We start from the raw sequence: 17867 nt of genomic DNA on the forward strand, positions 1-17867 counted from the left end.
TATTCGAACCAGCCAGCTGGCAACTGTATTTAGCATGATAAGCAGAATATTCCGCATCTATATAACATCTCGGTGTGACCAGAATAAGTGTTACTTGTGGACTTAGTGTTCAATATGAAAATGGGGTAACACACAAATCACCCACGAAATCCTATGAAGAGTCCTTGAAATACGTTTGTAGGTTGAGCCACCAAAATAATTACACTTCAACTGTCAGATATTGGCATAATGATAAATACTAAAGTATTTCAATATACAATGAATACCCTGACAATTATATTTTTATACTGTTATATTTTTGCACACAAAACTGTTGGAGATTTTGAGCGTCTTTATTTTTTTGTGTAAGGGCTTCGTAATTTACTTTAGATCTAGTGCTATGGGATTTACAATTCTATTCGCCAGACATTTTGGAGTGGTTTTGATAGAGTTAGTATATTCAGGGAACGATACTCATCCATGAGGAATGTCTATTTTATTGCGTACATTTTTCACATGTTATTGATCTAAAGAATATTGGTACGAAACAACCTATATGGAATATAACTGGAAAAGCCCAAATATGACAGCCTAAGATAACAGGCATAAACCATATTATAACATAGTCATGAACTACCAGAATTGTAGTAAGGTACTGTCATCCATAAGTTACATTTATTTCAAGTGTCTGTGAATTTCGCAAAGATTGCCCATATGTTATTCATAGACAGTGTATTGTTTCTGTTCTACAAAAGCAGAATAGGTTTCCTGTTGAGTAGTGAACTGAAATTTCTGAAGTTACCAAACTGCTGCCAAATATTGCGTATACATGTAGCAAGTGAGCTAGAGACGGAAGTACTTGTTTGATAGCAATAGTGAAACACCACATTGGCCTCACTGAGAATAAACTAGTATGAAAAACAGATGTTAACTGACTTCAACTGAAGGTCTGTGTTTGTGACAAAAATAATGAATTTGCTCAAATAAGTTATCATTTAAAATCCACTACTAAATTGATTTTCTATTTTTTTTTCCTCTCTATGTATGACCTTCCTTTTTTTAAGATGCTGGAATTGTTGCTTATTTTGCTCATATATCATATCTCCAAATCTAAAATAAAATTTCATGATCTGTATTTCTGTGCGTCTAATAAATCTGTTTCCTTCTAGCTTTCTTTATATTTTACTGCTACTCTTAAGGTCTATCGTTCTTGGCAATTCAAGAGAGATTTAGGTTTGTCATAAGCTGAATATTTTCATTATTGTTTGATAACTTTATCTGTTTCAGTTTGGCCCTTGTATGACTACAGTTTCTGTTTTAACTTTATTTTTATTTGTTTATTTTTCTTCTGAAACAATGTGTTCTTTCCATCTGCACTGTGTGGTGGCTTGCAGAGAGTGTGTGTTGTTCAAACTTTTTGTTGACATACTTGTTATTGTCAGCAACTTGTGCTAAATAACTACATCTGTCATTCCTGGTATTATAGGCAAATTTCACATAGAATTTTTTATTTAGATTTTATATTAATAAAATCCCCTATTACCATCTTTTCATGCAATGTGCTTTATCAGTTGTCAAGATTATAAATATCATTCACGTAGTTCATTAGTATTCAGCTGTTTTGGAAAACTGCCATGTTCAACACCAAGTAGGTGGGCTTTTTAATTCAAGTTTATTTTCAAGTATTGTCAGTCAACAGGATATGCATCTCCACTGAGGGTTTTTTTTATGGATGTAGACTAAATGATATCATTTTATATGTGCTGGTAGACATAATGGTCAAGAAGCTTAGGCTTTTGAAACAATTGAAATGGCCATTTTCATAAATGAATTAATTGCTTTTTTGTATAAACTACTTTTGTTTCTATAAGGTTTCTAATATACATTTTACAGAAGCTGTTTGTCTGCACAATGTAATAACTGCTTCATAACGAATATGCGTCAGCTTGGTTTTCAGCAGACTGTGTAAATACATTATTTCCATTTCATTTTTACTGTTGGTGCTTTGTAATCCAGTAGCTTGTACTTCCTTCAGCCTTGTGAAAAAAAGTGGGGTGGGGGTGTGGTAGGGACACACTATGTAACTCTTACTAGTAACCATAATTGCATTTAATGTATATTTCATGTTGTGCGGAAATAAATTATGTTGAGATGTTTAAAGACAGTCAGCAGGGGTCCCCACAACTCTCTCATGTGTACATGTGTTATAAATGTGGGGTACCAAGGTTAGTTTCTTGAACTTTATTTCCAGTCTTTCGGACTCTTATTTAGCCAGTGTTATGTCTATGCTGACCTGGCTGTTTTTTTTTAAAACTGTGATAGTAATAATGTGAGTCATTTGAAGAAAGATCCTTAGAAGGCACTATATCCTTGATGTATGATAACAAACTAGTAAAGTAAATTGACAATTACTCCTGCCAAACAGCCAAAGCAGTATCCAATCCATTGTGGTTCATCATGTATGCACTGCAATGGCAATTTAGAACTGACTGTACCAATGCTTGGAAGAAGGAAAAAAAGTTAATGCCAAGACTGATAATGTCTCAGCCACTCCTTGGCATAAGGGAAAGGCTGGGAAAGAAGGAATCAAACAATTTACCCAGTACTTAGTTTGCACTAGGACAGATAGTAGTTCCTTCACAAATATGAAACTTATATTTTTTGTTCTGCACTTTCAATTTAAGCGTAGCACCCTACCCTGAAAAAATATGAAATGAACTCTTATTAATTAAAGCAGTAGCTGAAACATGATCTCAAGCACTCTGAGCCTGTAACTAGCTAGGCAATATCCCAATCATTAATACCCCAAGCAAAAGCTTTAATATGAAACAGGGCATTATCTTTCACAGAGATGTAAAACTCCAATCTGAGAAAGATATCAGAGTGAATGTGGATGTTTTTGGCATTAATTTTGTATGAGGCATGCAGAAAGGGTCAAAGGAAAACAAAGGTGACAGGTGGCTTCATAATGACACTCGGAGCACATGTGTTACTGAAAAAAGTAAGTCGTGGTATATGAATGTGACATTAAACCTTACTTTCCCTGCACCCATAAACTGTATCCTATACATCCGCTTTGGTTGCATATCATCCTATCATATTTCAGTAGCCATCTGTGAAACTGTGATGGAACACCACTAAAAGATCACTCTTTTGAACAATCTACACTGAGCTTAAGCTGCTAGGACGATTGCCCTCTGTGGTGGCAAGATCCGCCAGTTAAAGAAATGAAAAGATGTCACTGATATAAGACATTCAATGAAGTACGATACTTCAAAACGTGAAAAAAAATTATGAATGACTCCGTGCAGTGGATGTGGCCACAAATTTTGCTAGGACCTCCTCTGTTCAAGGTTATTATCAACTTCCTAAATTAGTAAACAGTTAAAGTGCGAAGTTACACCTTCCCTTGAATGCCACCCGTATAGTGTCAGTGGATACCTTCCTGCTGATACAGCCAGAGGCACTCCATCCTTTTCTTGCATCCCTGGAGGGGAGGTTTGCTGCCCCCCCCCCCTCCCTTTCCCGCCCCCTTCCCCAAGGACATGCTCCTGTATTTTAACTGACCCACAGGCAAATAATGATCAGTGGGACAAAACAGTAAGAGCATCAGACTGTAGAATGGTCAGAGCATCCTCTTACCCTGATGTAGAACATGGAGAAACCCCAACAACATTAAAATCTTCTAAAAAAGGAACAAGAAAATATTTAAATAAAAAGCTCTTTGATGGTACTGCTTGATCCTGATTCTTCCGCTGCAGCATAACTACATACTGAAATGTATATTACACCATAGAGGAAGCTGGAAAGGACCAGTGACAAGCAGCCTTTAAGTTCTACTGCCCAGCACCTCCAATTTTAATGTGTGAACAACAGAATTTTATGATTATCGCCGACACCTGACTCAGTTCAAGCAGTTGATGTCCCTCTCCACCACAGTATGTGTTGCACTGCGGGACTCGTAGTTGCTGGGAGGTCACCTGCCCAGTCAGAAACTCCTACATTTTTAGGAACAGTCAAACCCAAGCAAGGCATTTGCACAGTGGTACAATTGTCCACATTTAGCAAACAAGTGATACCATATACAACACTCAAAGCTGTACCCATTAGCGTTCAGTTGTCCACACTGTTAATGAATTTTTTCAACCTATTCCTCCTCCTAGGTCAAGAGATATCCTATCAGGAAATGAAAGAACTATTATATAAGTCACCCCTCCCCTTCATCCCATTGGGCGATTTCAATTGTGTCAATTATCTGTGAGCTAGATAATGAACAAATAGTAGAGGTCAACTAGTCAGAGTTCCTTGTGGATTTTAATCTTTGTCTAATGAGTACAGGGACCCCAGTACACTTTATAACACCCAAAGTACCTTTTCTACAATCAGCTTAATGATCTGAAGTCCTAGTCCTGCATCTAGGATGTAATGACAATTCCACACTTGTTTATGAAACATAGATTGTTATCAGTTATTTTATTGGTAGCGCATTCGGGACCCATGACGATCTACCAAGATGCTCCATATGAAAAGCCAATTGGGAAGCATACTCCTCTGAGGCATATGACACACACACTTCCCAAGGAAAGGTCAGGGACAGGTTACTGCAAGAAACAACACATGAGACTGCCTACACAGCATGTAATGTGATTTCCTGCTCTTCCAGAAAATCTTGATGCAAGTCCGTACCATGACGATATCAAGAAATAGTGCAGGCCGTCAGGAAGCAGTGAAGGGCCTCACAGTGATATTCCTGTGCTAATAATCTACTTTTATATAAATGACTATGAGCAAAGTCATGTTGTTTAAACAAATAATGGAGAGGTATTGTTGGGAATAAAATTGCTTCCACAAATGCACTTACAACAGATGCCCAGGTGTGGGCAAAAGTTTGATATGTCAACAGATATGCATTCCTAGCTGGAATAACTGAAGTCTTTGACAATTACTTCATACCTATTCTTTTTACTTAGCCACATTACTGATTATACATTAAGCTGAAATATCAGCCACAAACACTTTTGACCCAGCCTGTCTCCCATGCGGGTCCAAGGGTAAGAATAGGCCCGAGGTATTCCTGCCTGTTGTAAGAGGCGACTAAAAGGAATCTCTCACGTTGTGGCCTTTATGTGATGGTCCCCTGTAGGGTTTGACCTCCATTTTTCAAAATTTTCCTGAAGAGCAAACCAGTTGGGGAAGGGTGCCTTACATGATGCATTGTGTCCATTGTGCATTGAGATCTTTAACCCACTTTCTCGTCGTCGTATTGCAGTCCCGCCCATTCTCCATCTCTTGGGCAAGGACACCTTCCTGGGTGCAATTTCCACCATGCACTATGCAGTGTCACTTTCTGTGCCGACGATGACCATGGACTTCTTTGTACCTTGTATCCAGCACAGTAGCCAGTCCGTTGTGGTGGGGCTGCCATGTACCCTGTTGGTTGTAGCACCCTGACAACACAGGGATCACTCTACTGATGCCTGCACCGTTAACTCCCCACTTGTGCCAAGGAGTAGATGCCCGTCTCCCTGGGGCATTGGGACTCCTGGCAATGGCCATCCTGCCAGGTGGCCTTTGCTGCGGTTGGGTGGTGCCCGCGGGGAGGGCCCCTGGTCGGAGTGGGTGGCATCAGGGTGGGTGACATGCCATGCAGCGTACTATGTCATTTCTTGCTGGTGGTCCACCGCCAGCATTCTCTAAGTGAGCAAAGTCTAACTTTAATGCTAAGAAATATGACCCCAAGTAGTTCCCCTCCCTGGCCACACCATGGGAGGAACGCCAGGCTAAGGATGACAGTGAAGCTTATTCGCCCCGGTACCTCGTATGTACAAGAGTTGATGGGATGCTTTCACATCCATGAAGCCTCAGTTTTTTGTGGAGAATTTGGAGGACGAGTTTGAGAAGGTGGAGGGCTTGTCCAAAATGCGCTCTGTGTCAGTTTTGATAAAAACAGCATCCTCTGCCCAGTCACAGGCATTACTTGCTTGTGGCAAGTTGGGGGATGTTTCTGTTCTCTTACCGTCACACCTCATAAGAGCTTAAATATGGTCCAGGATATTATATTCCACAGGGACCTTCTTCTGCAGTCTGACGACGAGCTGTGCACCAATTTAGAGCAACGAGGTGTTCATTTCATGTGGCGCGTCCATCAGGGATAACCAGGTTGCCACCGGTGCCTTCATCTTGGCCTTCGAGGGTGACACATTGCCCGAGAAGGTCAAGGTGATGGTCTACCGCTGTGACGTCAAGCCATATATCCCTCCCCTGGTGTGGTGCTTTAAGTGCTGGAAAATTGGCCATATGTCTTCCCACTGTTCTTCCAGTCACACCTGTCGAGATTGTGGACAACCATTGCATCCCAATACTCCATGCGCCCCACCTCCCATCTGTGTCAGCTGTGGAGAGCATCATCCACCTTGCTCGCCAGACTGCAGGATTTTACAGTAAGAGAGGAAAACCATAGAATATAAGACCCTGGACCGACTGATCTACACTGAGGCTAAGAGGAAATTTGAGTGCCTACACCCTCATACGCCACTGTTACAAGAACAGTTCTCGCACCCATCAGTTCCTCAAATTCCTTTTGCCTCTCAGAACTGGGAGACTAACCTGCCACCTTGATGGTGGGGGCCTCTTCCCTCTCTGTTGCTCCTGCACCACCTACTTTGGGAGCAACACCCCCCCCCCCCCCCTCCCTCCCCAACCATCAGGGATTTCAGTCCTCACTTCTGAGCCAGAGAAGCGTGAGGCTTCTTCAGTTCCTCTTGCTAGGAAGGGGTTCCTTGGATCACTCCCTTCCCAGGTTTCTGCTAGTGGAACAGCGCGAGAAATTGAAAAAGAAGACCCCCTAAGAACAAGGAACTTGTGGTGGCACCCACACCACTGCTACATAAAAGTTCTGCGTCTGAGGACGGGGTGAAGATTATGGCGTCCCCTGAGGATCTTCCTGGACCCTCAGACACAACAGATATAGACTGCTCAGGCAAAACGTCGGTGGCAGCAGGTGACTCTGAGGTGTAAAACTGCCTCATTGAATGTTCCGTCCCTTTCCAGTCTCACAATGTCATCCTCCAGTGGAATTGCGGCAGTTTATTCCACCATCTGGTTGAGCTACGGCAGCTGTTAAGCTTTACACCTGACTTCTCCATTGCCCTCCAGTAAACCTGGTTTTGGCAGTGCGGACCCCTGCCGTCCGCGGCTATAAGGGATATCACAGGAACCGTAGCGACTGTAATCGAGTGTCAGGTGGATTTTGTGTTTATGTGCTAAACTCAGTCTGTAGGGAACCTGTGCCCCTTCAAACCCCTCTTGAAGCTGTGGCTGTTAGAATACGAACGATGCAGGAAATAATTGTGTGCAGTGTATATCTTCCTCCAGGTGGTGCAGTACCCCTGAATGTATTAGCTGCACTGACTGATCAGCCCCCTAAACCTTTCCTACTTTTCAGAGATGTTAACGCACATAACCCCTTGTGGGGTGACGCTGTGTTTACTGGCCAAGGCAAAGGTGTCGAAACTTTACTGTCTCAGTTCGACCTCTACTTCTTAAATACTGGGGCCGCCACACATTTCAGTGTTGCCCGAGGTAGTTACTCGGCCATAGATTTATCAATTTGCAGCCAAGGATTTCTCCCATCTATCCACTGGAGATCACATGATGACCTGTGTGGTAGTGACCACTTCCCCATCTTCCTGTCACTGCCCCGGTGTCAGGCCCATGGAGGCCTGCCCAGATGGGCTTTAAACAAGGCAGACTGGAAAACTTTCACCTCTGATGTCACTGTTGACTCTGCCCCTCATGGTAACATCAATGTGATGGTTGAGCAGGTGACTACCACAATCGTTTCTGCAGCAGAAAGCACGATCCCTTGCTCTTTAGGGTGCCCCCGGCGAAAGACAGTTCCTTGGTGGTTGCGGAAGTCGCTGAGGCAATTACAGAGCGATGGCGAGCTCTACAGCAGCATAAGCGACACCTTTCCTAGAGCATCTGGTAGCCTTTAAGCGGCTCCGTGCCCGTGTAAGCCAGCTTATAAAACAACGGAAACGGGAGTGTTGGGAGAGGTACGTGTCGACCATTGGGTGCCATACGTCACCTTCCCAAGTCGGGATGAAGTTCAGACGTCTTTTTGGGTATCAGACCCCAACTGGTGTCCCTGGCATTTCCATCAATGGCGTGCTATGTACCGATGCAAACACGATTGCCGAGCACTGTGCTGAGCATTATGCTCTAGCCTCTGCGTTGGAGAAATACCCCCAAGACTTTCACGCCCACAGACGGGAGAAGGAAAGGAAATTCCTCTCGTTCACTACCCGCCACAGTGAACTCTATAACGTCCCATTTATGGAGTGGGAGCTCCTCAGCGCATTTGTACATTGCCCTGACACAGCTCCTGGGCCGGATCAGATCCACAGTCAGATGATTAAACATCTCTCGTCTGACTACAAGTGCCATCTCCTCGTCATCTTCAACCAGATTCGGTGCGATGACGTCTTTCCATCTCAATGGTGGGAGAGCACCATTGTTCTGGTGCTCAAACCTGGCAAAAACCCACTTGATGTGGATAGCTATTGGCCCATGAGCCTCACCAACGTTGTTTATAAGCTGCTGGAACATATGGTGTGCCGACGGAACATATGGTGTGCCGACGGTTGGGAGTCACGTGGCCTACTGGCTCCATGTCAGGGTGGCTTCTGCCAGGGGCGCTCTACCACTGTCCCTCGAGTCTGCCATCCGAACAGCCTTTTCCAGGTGCCAACACCTCGTTGCCGTCTTTTCTGATCCATGCAAAGCATATGACATGACCTGGTGACATCGTGTCCTTTCCACATTATACGGGTGGGGTCTCAGAGGCCTGCTCCAGATTTTGATACAGAATTTCCTGTTGCTCCGTACTTTCTGTGTCCAAGTTGGTGCTTCCCATTCCCATCCCTCCCCCCTCCCCCCCATATCCAGGAGAATGGGGTCCTGCACGGATCTGTATTGAGTGTATCACTATTTTTAGTGGCCATTAATGGTCTAGCAGCAGCTGTAGGGCTGTCCGTCTCACTCTCTACGTATGCAGACGACTTCTGCATTTCGTACTGCTCCACCAGCACTGGTGCTGCTGAGTGGCACATACAGGGAGCCATGCACAAGACACAGTTGTGGGCTGTCGCCAACAGCTCCCAGTATGCAGCCACTAAGTCACGTGTTGTGCACTTCTGTTGGAGTCATACCATTCATAGTTCTCCTCAGCACCTGAACTACTGTTGCCTTTTTCCAACTGCGACAGTTCATCTCTCGCATCAGTGGCCCAGGTCAGGGCTAACAAATGTGGTTCACGTGCAATCCCCTCTGTCTGCACTGGAGACCTTCTCTTTACCACCTCCCATCCAGGTCCATCCGCACACACTTCCATAGTGTACACCTAGGCCGCAGATTCGTCTGGACCTTTCGCATGACCCTAAGCAGCAGCTCAGTTACTCCTGCCACTCTCCACTGTCGCTTTCTCTCGATTCTTGATGTTTTCCGGAGCTCTGAAGTGGTTTTCACCGACGGCTCGATGGCTGATGGTCATGTTGGCTTTGCCTACATCCACAAAGACCATTTTGAACAACATTCCTTGCCCAATGGCTGCAGTGTATTCACTGCAGAGCTGGTGGCAATCTCTCATGCACTTCAGTATATCCATTCATGCCCCGGGAAATCGTTTCTTCTGTGTACTGAGCAGCTTACAAGCTATCGACCAGTGCTACCCTCACAATCCTTTGGGAGCTTCCATCCAGGTGTCCATCTGTGCCCTGGACCGGTTCCGTCATTCTGTAGTGTTTGTGTGGACCCCAGGACACATTGGCATCCCAGGCAATGAACTTGCTGACAGGCTTGCCAAACAGGCTACACGGAAACCTCTTCTGGAGATGGGCATCTCTGAACCTGACCTGCGTTCTGACTTACGCCATAGTGTTTTGCGGCTTTGGGAGATGGAATGGCATAAACAGTACCCTGTTAATTAAGGAGACTGTCCCACTTTGACTGCCCAGCGATGAAATCTTAGGTTACCGAACTCGTTGCCGCTAATTTTGTCTGACAACGCCTCATCAGCTGATTTAGATCTACATTTTATTTGTGAGGGTGGGTTTTATCATTTAATCTAAGTTTTAGCACGTGTCCTTTGTCCCTCTGTGTCCTCCACCCCCACATTTGTTGCCCTTCATCATTCTTGTGATTTTTCCTTTCATTCCGTTTTGAGTTGCCAGTCTCATTTGTTTTATTCTCACACTTGTGGCATTGTTTTATTCAGAACAAGGGACTGATGAGCTCATAGTTTGGTCCCTTTCCCTCTCTTTTACTGCAACCAACCAACCAACCCACCCTGAACATAACATCAAATTTTTACTTGCATACCTTTCAACATCTGACATACAGACACATGTAATGTTGCTTTTACAAACTGGAAATTCAACAGTGTACTAGAATAATGTAAAAACACCTCCCAAGATTCAGATGGCACCCTAGTAATTACAGCCAACGAAGTATACTGATGTTAGACGAAACTTTTGTGGGAACAAGTTTTTCCCATCCAGTGGACAGAAAGTATCATTTTACCATTATTGAAACCTGATAAAACTCCCACACTTTAGGCAGCTACAAACCAAGAACTTTAACAGTGATGCTATGCAAACTCCTGGAACAGATGGTAAGTTGCAGTCTCTGCTTGTGCCTGGAAACAATAAATTTGCTTTCACTGCTGATTTCAAAAGCCAGATCCACAACCAACCACCTGAATATGCTGACAAGGAGGCAGTCTAACTTCGGCACGTGGTCACAGTCGCCATGTACATACAGGAGGTATATGACACCAACAGCACATCTTAGCTACATTACATAGGTGAGGCTACTGAGGCTACCTACTAACTGTCATTAAAAATTTTTATCCCACCAGCATTTCTGAGTTAGAGTTGGTACGATCTGTAGTGAAGATTTTGTCGTGAGGGCTAGCCTGTTTGCAGTTGCCATAAGCAGAACTGCTGCTATTGTGAGAGCGAACATATTGTTTGTCTTGTATGTAGATGACTTCCACTCTGTGTCATCACCAGCAGAACATCACTTCAAATGACCATTTGGAAGACAAAATTATTGAGGCTTTCATGGCTACTTATTGACATGTTGCGTGATATTGCCTGTTGTCTTTAATCTTGGGATCTTTGGAATCTTCGTCCAACATGTGGTTAATGATTTGTTCTGGAATTTTGCAGCATTCCATTACGGTGGTGGTTCATACCAGTTTCTGTGCTATGTTCATTTCAGATAATAACAAGTACACATGGAAAGACAAAGTCGATTTTTATTCGATGATATACAGGGTGGTCCATTGATCATGACCGGGCCAAATATCTCACGAAATACGCATCAAACGAAAAAACTACAAAGAACGAAACTTGTCTAGCTTGGAGGGGGAAACCAGATGGTGCTATGGTTGGCCCGCTAGATGGCGCTGCCATAGGTCAAACAGATATCAACTGCATTTTTTTAAATAGGAACCCTCATTTTTATTACATATTCGTGTAGTACGTAAAGAAATATGAATGTTTTAGTTGGACCACTTTTTTCGCTTTGTGATAGGTGGCGCTGTAATAGTCACAAACATATGGCTCACAATTTTAGACGAACGGTTGGTAACAGGTAGGTTTTTTAAATTAAAATACAGAACGTAGGAATGTTTGAACATTTTATTTCGGTTGTTCCAATGTGAACATGCACCTTTGTGAACTTATTATATCTGAGAACGCATGCTGTTACAGCGTGATTACCCGTAAATACCACATTAATGCAATAAATGCTCAAATGATGTCCGTCAGCCTCAATGCATTTGGCAATACATGTAACAACATTCCTCTCAACAGCGAGTAGTTCGCCTTCTGTAATGTTCGCACATTGTCAGGCGTTGTCGGCGGATCACAATAGCAAATATCCTTCAACTTTCCCCTCAGAAAGAAATCTGGGGACGTCAGATCCGGTGAACGTGCGGGCCATGGTATGGTGCTTAAACGTCAATCCACCTGTCATGAAATATGCTATTCAGTACCACTTCAACCGCACGCGAGCTATGTGCCGGACATCCATCATATTGGAAGTACAACGCCATTCTGTCATGCAGTGAAACATCCTGTAGTAACATCGGTAGAACATTACAGAGGAAATCAGCATGCATTGCACCACTTAGATTGCCATCGATAAAATGGGGTCCAATTATCCTTCCTCCCATAATGCTGCACCATACATTAACCCGTCAAGGTCGCTGATGTTCCACTTGTCACAGCCATCGTGGATTTTCCGTTGCCCAGTAGTGCATATTATGCCGATTTACGTTACCGCTGTTGGTGAATGCCGCTTCGACGCTAAATAGAACGCGTGCAAAAAATCTGTCATTGTCTCGTAATTTCTCTTGTGCCTAGTGGCAGAACTGTACATGACGTTCAAAGTCTTCACCGTGCAATTCCTGGTGCATAGAAATACGGTACGGGAGCTATCGATGTTGATGTAGCATCCTCAATGCCGACGTTTTTGAAATTCCCGATTCTCGCGCAATTTTTCTGCTACTGATGTGCAGATTAGCCGCGACAGCAGCTAAAACACCTACGTGGGCATCATCATTTTTTTGCAAGTCGTGGTTGGCGTTTTCTTAAATAACATAACTATCCGGCGAACAGTCCGGACACTTGGTTGATGTCATCCAGGATACTGAGCAGCATACATAGCACACGCCTGTTGGGCATTTTGATCACAGTAGCCTCACATCAACATGATATCGACCTTTTCCGCAATTGGTAAACGGTCCATTTTAACACGGGTAATGTATCGCGAAGCAAATACCCTCTGCACTGGTGGAATGTTACGTGATACCACGTACTTATACGTTTGTGACTATTACAGCACCATCCATCACAAAACAAAAAAAGTGGTCCAATTTAAACATTCGTATTTCTTTATGTACTACACGAATATGTAATAAATTGGGGTTCATATTTAAAAAAAACGCAGTTGATTTCCGTTTGATCTGTGGCAGCGCCATCTAGCGGGCCAACCATAGTGCCATCTGGTTTCCCCCTTTAAACTAGACGAGTTTAGTTCTTTGTAGTTTTTTCGTTTGGCGCTTATTTCGTGAGTTATTTTACCCAGTCAGTATCAATGTACCACCCTGTATACCATCTGGGGGATAGTAGGTGTTGTCTGCCAACAGGGACCATGGTGACATAGCTTCCAGGGTGCCAACTGTGTCTACCCTTTAATAGGGAATGCTCACTTTCAGAAGAAAGCATGGTGCAAATGGGTGAAGCAATCAGGCAACCATGCCACAGAGACGCACTCGTGCTTCCTACAGCGAACTGAGCAAGTTTGAAAGGGGTCAAATTGTGGCCTTCTAAGTGGTGGTGGGAGGGTCCTTTTGGAGAGTTGCCTTGCAATTTGTATGTGCTGCATCAGTTGTGTAATATTGCTGGTATCAGTGGCCACTTGAACATTCTCACCCCTATAGACAAGGTTCTGGACTCCATGCAGCACAGATGCCAGGATCATTGTAAGGGCAATAGTGGAAAATCGTAACAACTACCACAGCGCACATGAGAGGGTGTGTGAGCCCAGATATGTCAACATGAATTCCTGCGAACTGGTTATTAGCAGTGAGACTACAGGCGCACACACACACCCCTAGTCCGTCTTCCAGTCCCACCACAGCATCAAAATGCATGGCTCGGCTGGTGCTGTCGGAGGATCACTTGGAAGCTGGAATGGTGCGCTGTGGTCTTCAGCGATGAAAGCAGATTCTGCCTGTGTGCAAGTGATGATTGTTTGCACATAAGACACAGACCTGGTGAGTGCTGCCTCATTGAGTGCATTGTCGCAAGTCACCCCAGGCCTTATGGGCTGCGGTGCGATAAGCTACAACTCTCATTCACCTTTGGTGTTTCTTCAGAGGATGCTAACCCGCTCTTGGTACATGCACAACATTGTTAGACCTGTCTCTTGCCGTTATTGCAACAGGGAGATGATGTGTTGTTCCAACAGGATTATGCTCATCTATAAATTGCCTGTGAAACTCATCATGCTTTTCAATACGTGCAGTTATTTCCCTGATCAGCACGATCTCTGGATTTGTCTCCAAATGAGCATGTGTGGGTTACGATGGGATGAGAAATGACTCGTGACTTGTCAACCAACAACTCACAGAACTATGTGAACACATCGAGCAGACATAGCATAACATATCCTAGGACAGGATTCACCATCTTTACAATCAACTGGATGTCAGTCAGCACCTGCATTGCTGTCCTTGGAGGTTACACCACATGCTAGTGTGGTATTTCAGCATGGGCCAATACCTAGTACCTCGGAACCAGTTGTGCTATTGATCTGCAAATGCAATCATCTAATACACTCCATATGCATTTGTTGCAGCAATAAATCTTGAGTGGATCGGAAACCTCTAAAAGGCTGTGCTAATTTTTTTTTTTTTTTTTTTTTTTTTTTTTTTTTTTTCTGGCAGTGTATTTTTTCCTGTCTTTCAACTATCACAAGTTCTTTTGCGTGATTAGGTATGTAATAAAATAAAAATTGACTGAGATGGAAATTATAGATTTCAGTCAGTCACTCAGTCCATGTCATTCAATGAACAGTATGTTATTTCCACAATATAAATGGTGAAAACTCAGCATTGAGAATAATTATTTTTTGGATGAGCAACTGGATTTCAAGGTACATAATCAAGATTTAAGATATTGACAAGGAAAAATAGCAATTACGCAGAAATTACTGAAACAGAAAAATCAAACACACAAGCAAGCACACCTAATTCGCACATGATAACTGTCACTGGCTGCTGTGGCCATAATACAACTGTCGCATTAAATGAAAATAGTAATCTGGAGTGGAGTGAGGAAGGGGCATGGATAGCAGTGTAAGGGTGGGAGGAGAGAAAAGTGCTGTCTACGTAGTGTGCACGGACTATATGGTGGGAGGACAAGGCTTCCCGGTGCAGCATTAGGAGGCAGTGAGAGAGGGTGGGGGTGGGGAATGGTAAAGAAGAAGAACAGAATAGGAGGAAAGACTGGTGTGTGCATTGGCACAGATGTACACATAATGAGGGTGAAGTTATGTATATAGGGAGGAGATGAATTCTCAGAGATGGTGGAAGGATGAGGGCGGGGAAATTTCGTGAGCAGGGATTGTGTTGTACAGACAACTCCCATCTGCTCAGTTCAGAAAAATCTGGTGGTGGATGGGAGGATCCTTATAGCTCAAGTTGTGAAGCAGCCACTGAAATCAAGCATGTTATGTTCAGCTGCATGTTGTACCACAGGATGGTCCACTTTGCTCGTGGCTGCAGTTTGGTGGTGGCTATTCTTCCTGATGGACAGCTAGTTGGTAGACACATAAATATAAAAAACTGTGCATTGACTGCAGCAGAGCTGGTATATGATAGGGCTGCTTTCACAGGTGGCTTGGATTCTGATGGGGTAGGATAAGCCTGTGACAGGACTGGAATAGGAAGTACTGGATGGGTGGACTAGGCAGGTATTGCACATGGGTTTTGTATAGGGATATGATTCCTGTGGCTTGGTTTGTTATTCTCAGAGGTGTAGGGATGAACTAGGATGTTGTGGAGGCCTTTAGGAGGCTCGGGTAGGATGTCTCTTGTTTCAGGGTATGATGATAGATAAACAAAGTCCTGAGGAAGGATGTGGTTCATTAGTTCCAGTCCAGGCTTTTATTGGGTGACATAGGGGCACTCCATTATAACTACTTCTTGGCAGTGGTGGGAGGATTGGGGCTGTGTGGGGATATGCCACAGGAAGTCTGTTTGTGGACTAGGTCTGGGGGATAGTGCCTGAATGTAAGACCTTTGTGAGGCCTTCGGCATAATGGACAAGGTAGTTCTTGACACTGCAGGTATGCTATTCCCAGGTGGGCAGGCTGTATGAGAGGGATTCTTTGGTGTAGAAATGATGGCAGCTATCGAAATGCATTAGAGAAGAGGTGGTCAACATCCAGGACGGTGGTGGCATGCTGGGTTCATGAGAACCAGGTGATGGAGATGGGAGAGAAGGTATTGAGGTTGTGAAGGAATGAGGATAGGATAGTATGTCTTGGCACTGAATCCAGATCATGCAAGATATCATCAGTGAACTTGACCTAGACCAGGGTTTGAGGTTTCGGGAGGCGAGGAATGTTTCCTTAAATAGCCCATAAACAGGTTGGCATAGGAGGGTGTCATGCAGGTGCCCACAGCTGTGATGTAAATTTGTGTGTATACTTTCCTTTCAGAAGAGAAGTAGTTATGAGTTAGGATAAAATTGGTAAGGTGTATGAGGAATGAGGTAGAGGGTTTTGAGCCTGAAGGACACTTGGGAAGATAATGTTATGGAATGGCAAGATGTTAGGCATGAGGAATGTTGCTGTATAGGGAAGTGGCTTCAACAGTGACAAGTAGGAATCCAGGAAGTAAAAGGGTGGGGATTGTGGAGAGTACTTCTATTTTGACAGCTACCATATCTTACACACTAAAAAGTTCTTCCATACAGCCTGGCAACGGCGTGTAGTCATCCAATACCATTCTGGACTGGAAAATCTGAACCACTTCTCGTTAGGGCTTTATCTATCACCATCGCTGAAATGGAGACATCCTACCCAAGATCTTTCCCATCCTTTCTAAAGTGGTGTTCATTGCCCACCCAACCTTCACAACATCCTAATCCATCCCTATGCCACTCACAATCTCAACTCCTTGCCACAGGCATCATACCCTGTGGAGACCTAGGTGCAAGACCCGCCCAATCCACCCACCCAGCACTTCCTATTCCAGTCCCATCACAGGCTTACCTAACTCCATAAGAAGCCATGCCACCTGCGAAAGCAGCCATCATGAGATGGTACCACATGCAGCTGAACGTAACATGCTTGATTTCACTTGTTTCACTACCCGGGGCGCCTGGATCCTCCCCTTCACCAGCAACTTGTCTGAACTGCACAGGTTGGAGTTATCCTTACAACACATTGTTCGCTCTCGAAATTATCCCAGTCTCAACCTACTGTCCCCACAGACTCCACCAGAGAGTTGCCACCCCCTCTGTCCTGTCACCTCTTCCCGATTCACATCCATTCATTCTCATTGTGTGCCACTCTCTGCCACTGTGTCTATTGGTCTTTCCCCCTCATTCTCTTCTCACCTTTCCCAATCATTCTCCCTCCCTTCACCGCCCCTCCCCCTCACTGCCCCCCCCCCCTCCCCCCCCCCCCAACCCCACTCCCCCACAGCCTCCTGACACTGCACATGGCAGCCTCGTCCTGCTGCCATCTAGTTTCTGCACACTCCTCCTGGCAGCGCTCTTCTCTCCCCTTGCCTGCACCCAGTAATCCGTCCCCCTTTCTCACCCCACTCCAGCTTTTTGCTTTTGTTCGATGCAACAGTTGCATTCTGGCTGTAGTGGCCAGAAATAGTGTCATGTATGCATGACATGTGCTTGCTTGCTTCTGTGTGTGTGTGTGTGTGTGTGTGTGTGTGTTTCTTTTCTGTAAAAGGCTTTGGCTGAAAGCTCATTGTTTAAGAGTCTTTGCATTGTGCCTGTCTGCACTTCAACGTATGAACATTAGGATGGTTTGTGCCGTGAAATGTAAAGGAACAGTTTCGTATTGTAGAATAGGCTTCTTTTTACAGTCAGGCATCTTGTTGCAATCACATTCCTAAATTCAAAGAAGAATAACTGTTGACACGATGACAGATCAATTCTTCATCAGTGCACAGGGCAGCTTTGCTATTGGCTGTGAGAGTAATAATGTGACACCGAGTGCCGTCAACAGCAACATTTCTAAATGACTGGCCTTAGTCTTCTGTTACATTTGTGGTGCGTGCAGTTTAA

General features: G+C 44.3%; 1 protein-coding gene across 3 annotated transcripts in view; it reads left to right on the top strand.

Annotated features, from left to right (window-relative positions):
- Positions 1 to 17867, top strand: part of LOC126480964 (leucine-rich repeat-containing protein 59) — a 73369-nt gene that overhangs the window by 607 nt on the left and 54895 nt on the right. Inside the window, exon 1 of one of the 3 annotated variants that reach the window (XM_050104394.1) lies at positions 761 to 926. The exons of the other annotated variants lie outside the window; for them this stretch is intronic. The gene's annotated coding sequence lies outside the window, so the exon portion shown is untranslated. Of the gene's footprint in view, positions 1 to 760; positions 927 to 17867 lie in introns of those variants that run through there. 3 annotated transcript variants of the gene reach the window in all.

This window comes from Schistocerca serialis, chromosome 5 (assembly GCF_023864345.2).
Source record: "Schistocerca serialis cubense isolate TAMUIC-IGC-003099 chromosome 5, iqSchSeri2.2, whole genome shotgun sequence".
NCBI lineage: Eukaryota > Metazoa > Arthropoda > Insecta > Orthoptera > Acrididae > Schistocerca > Schistocerca serialis.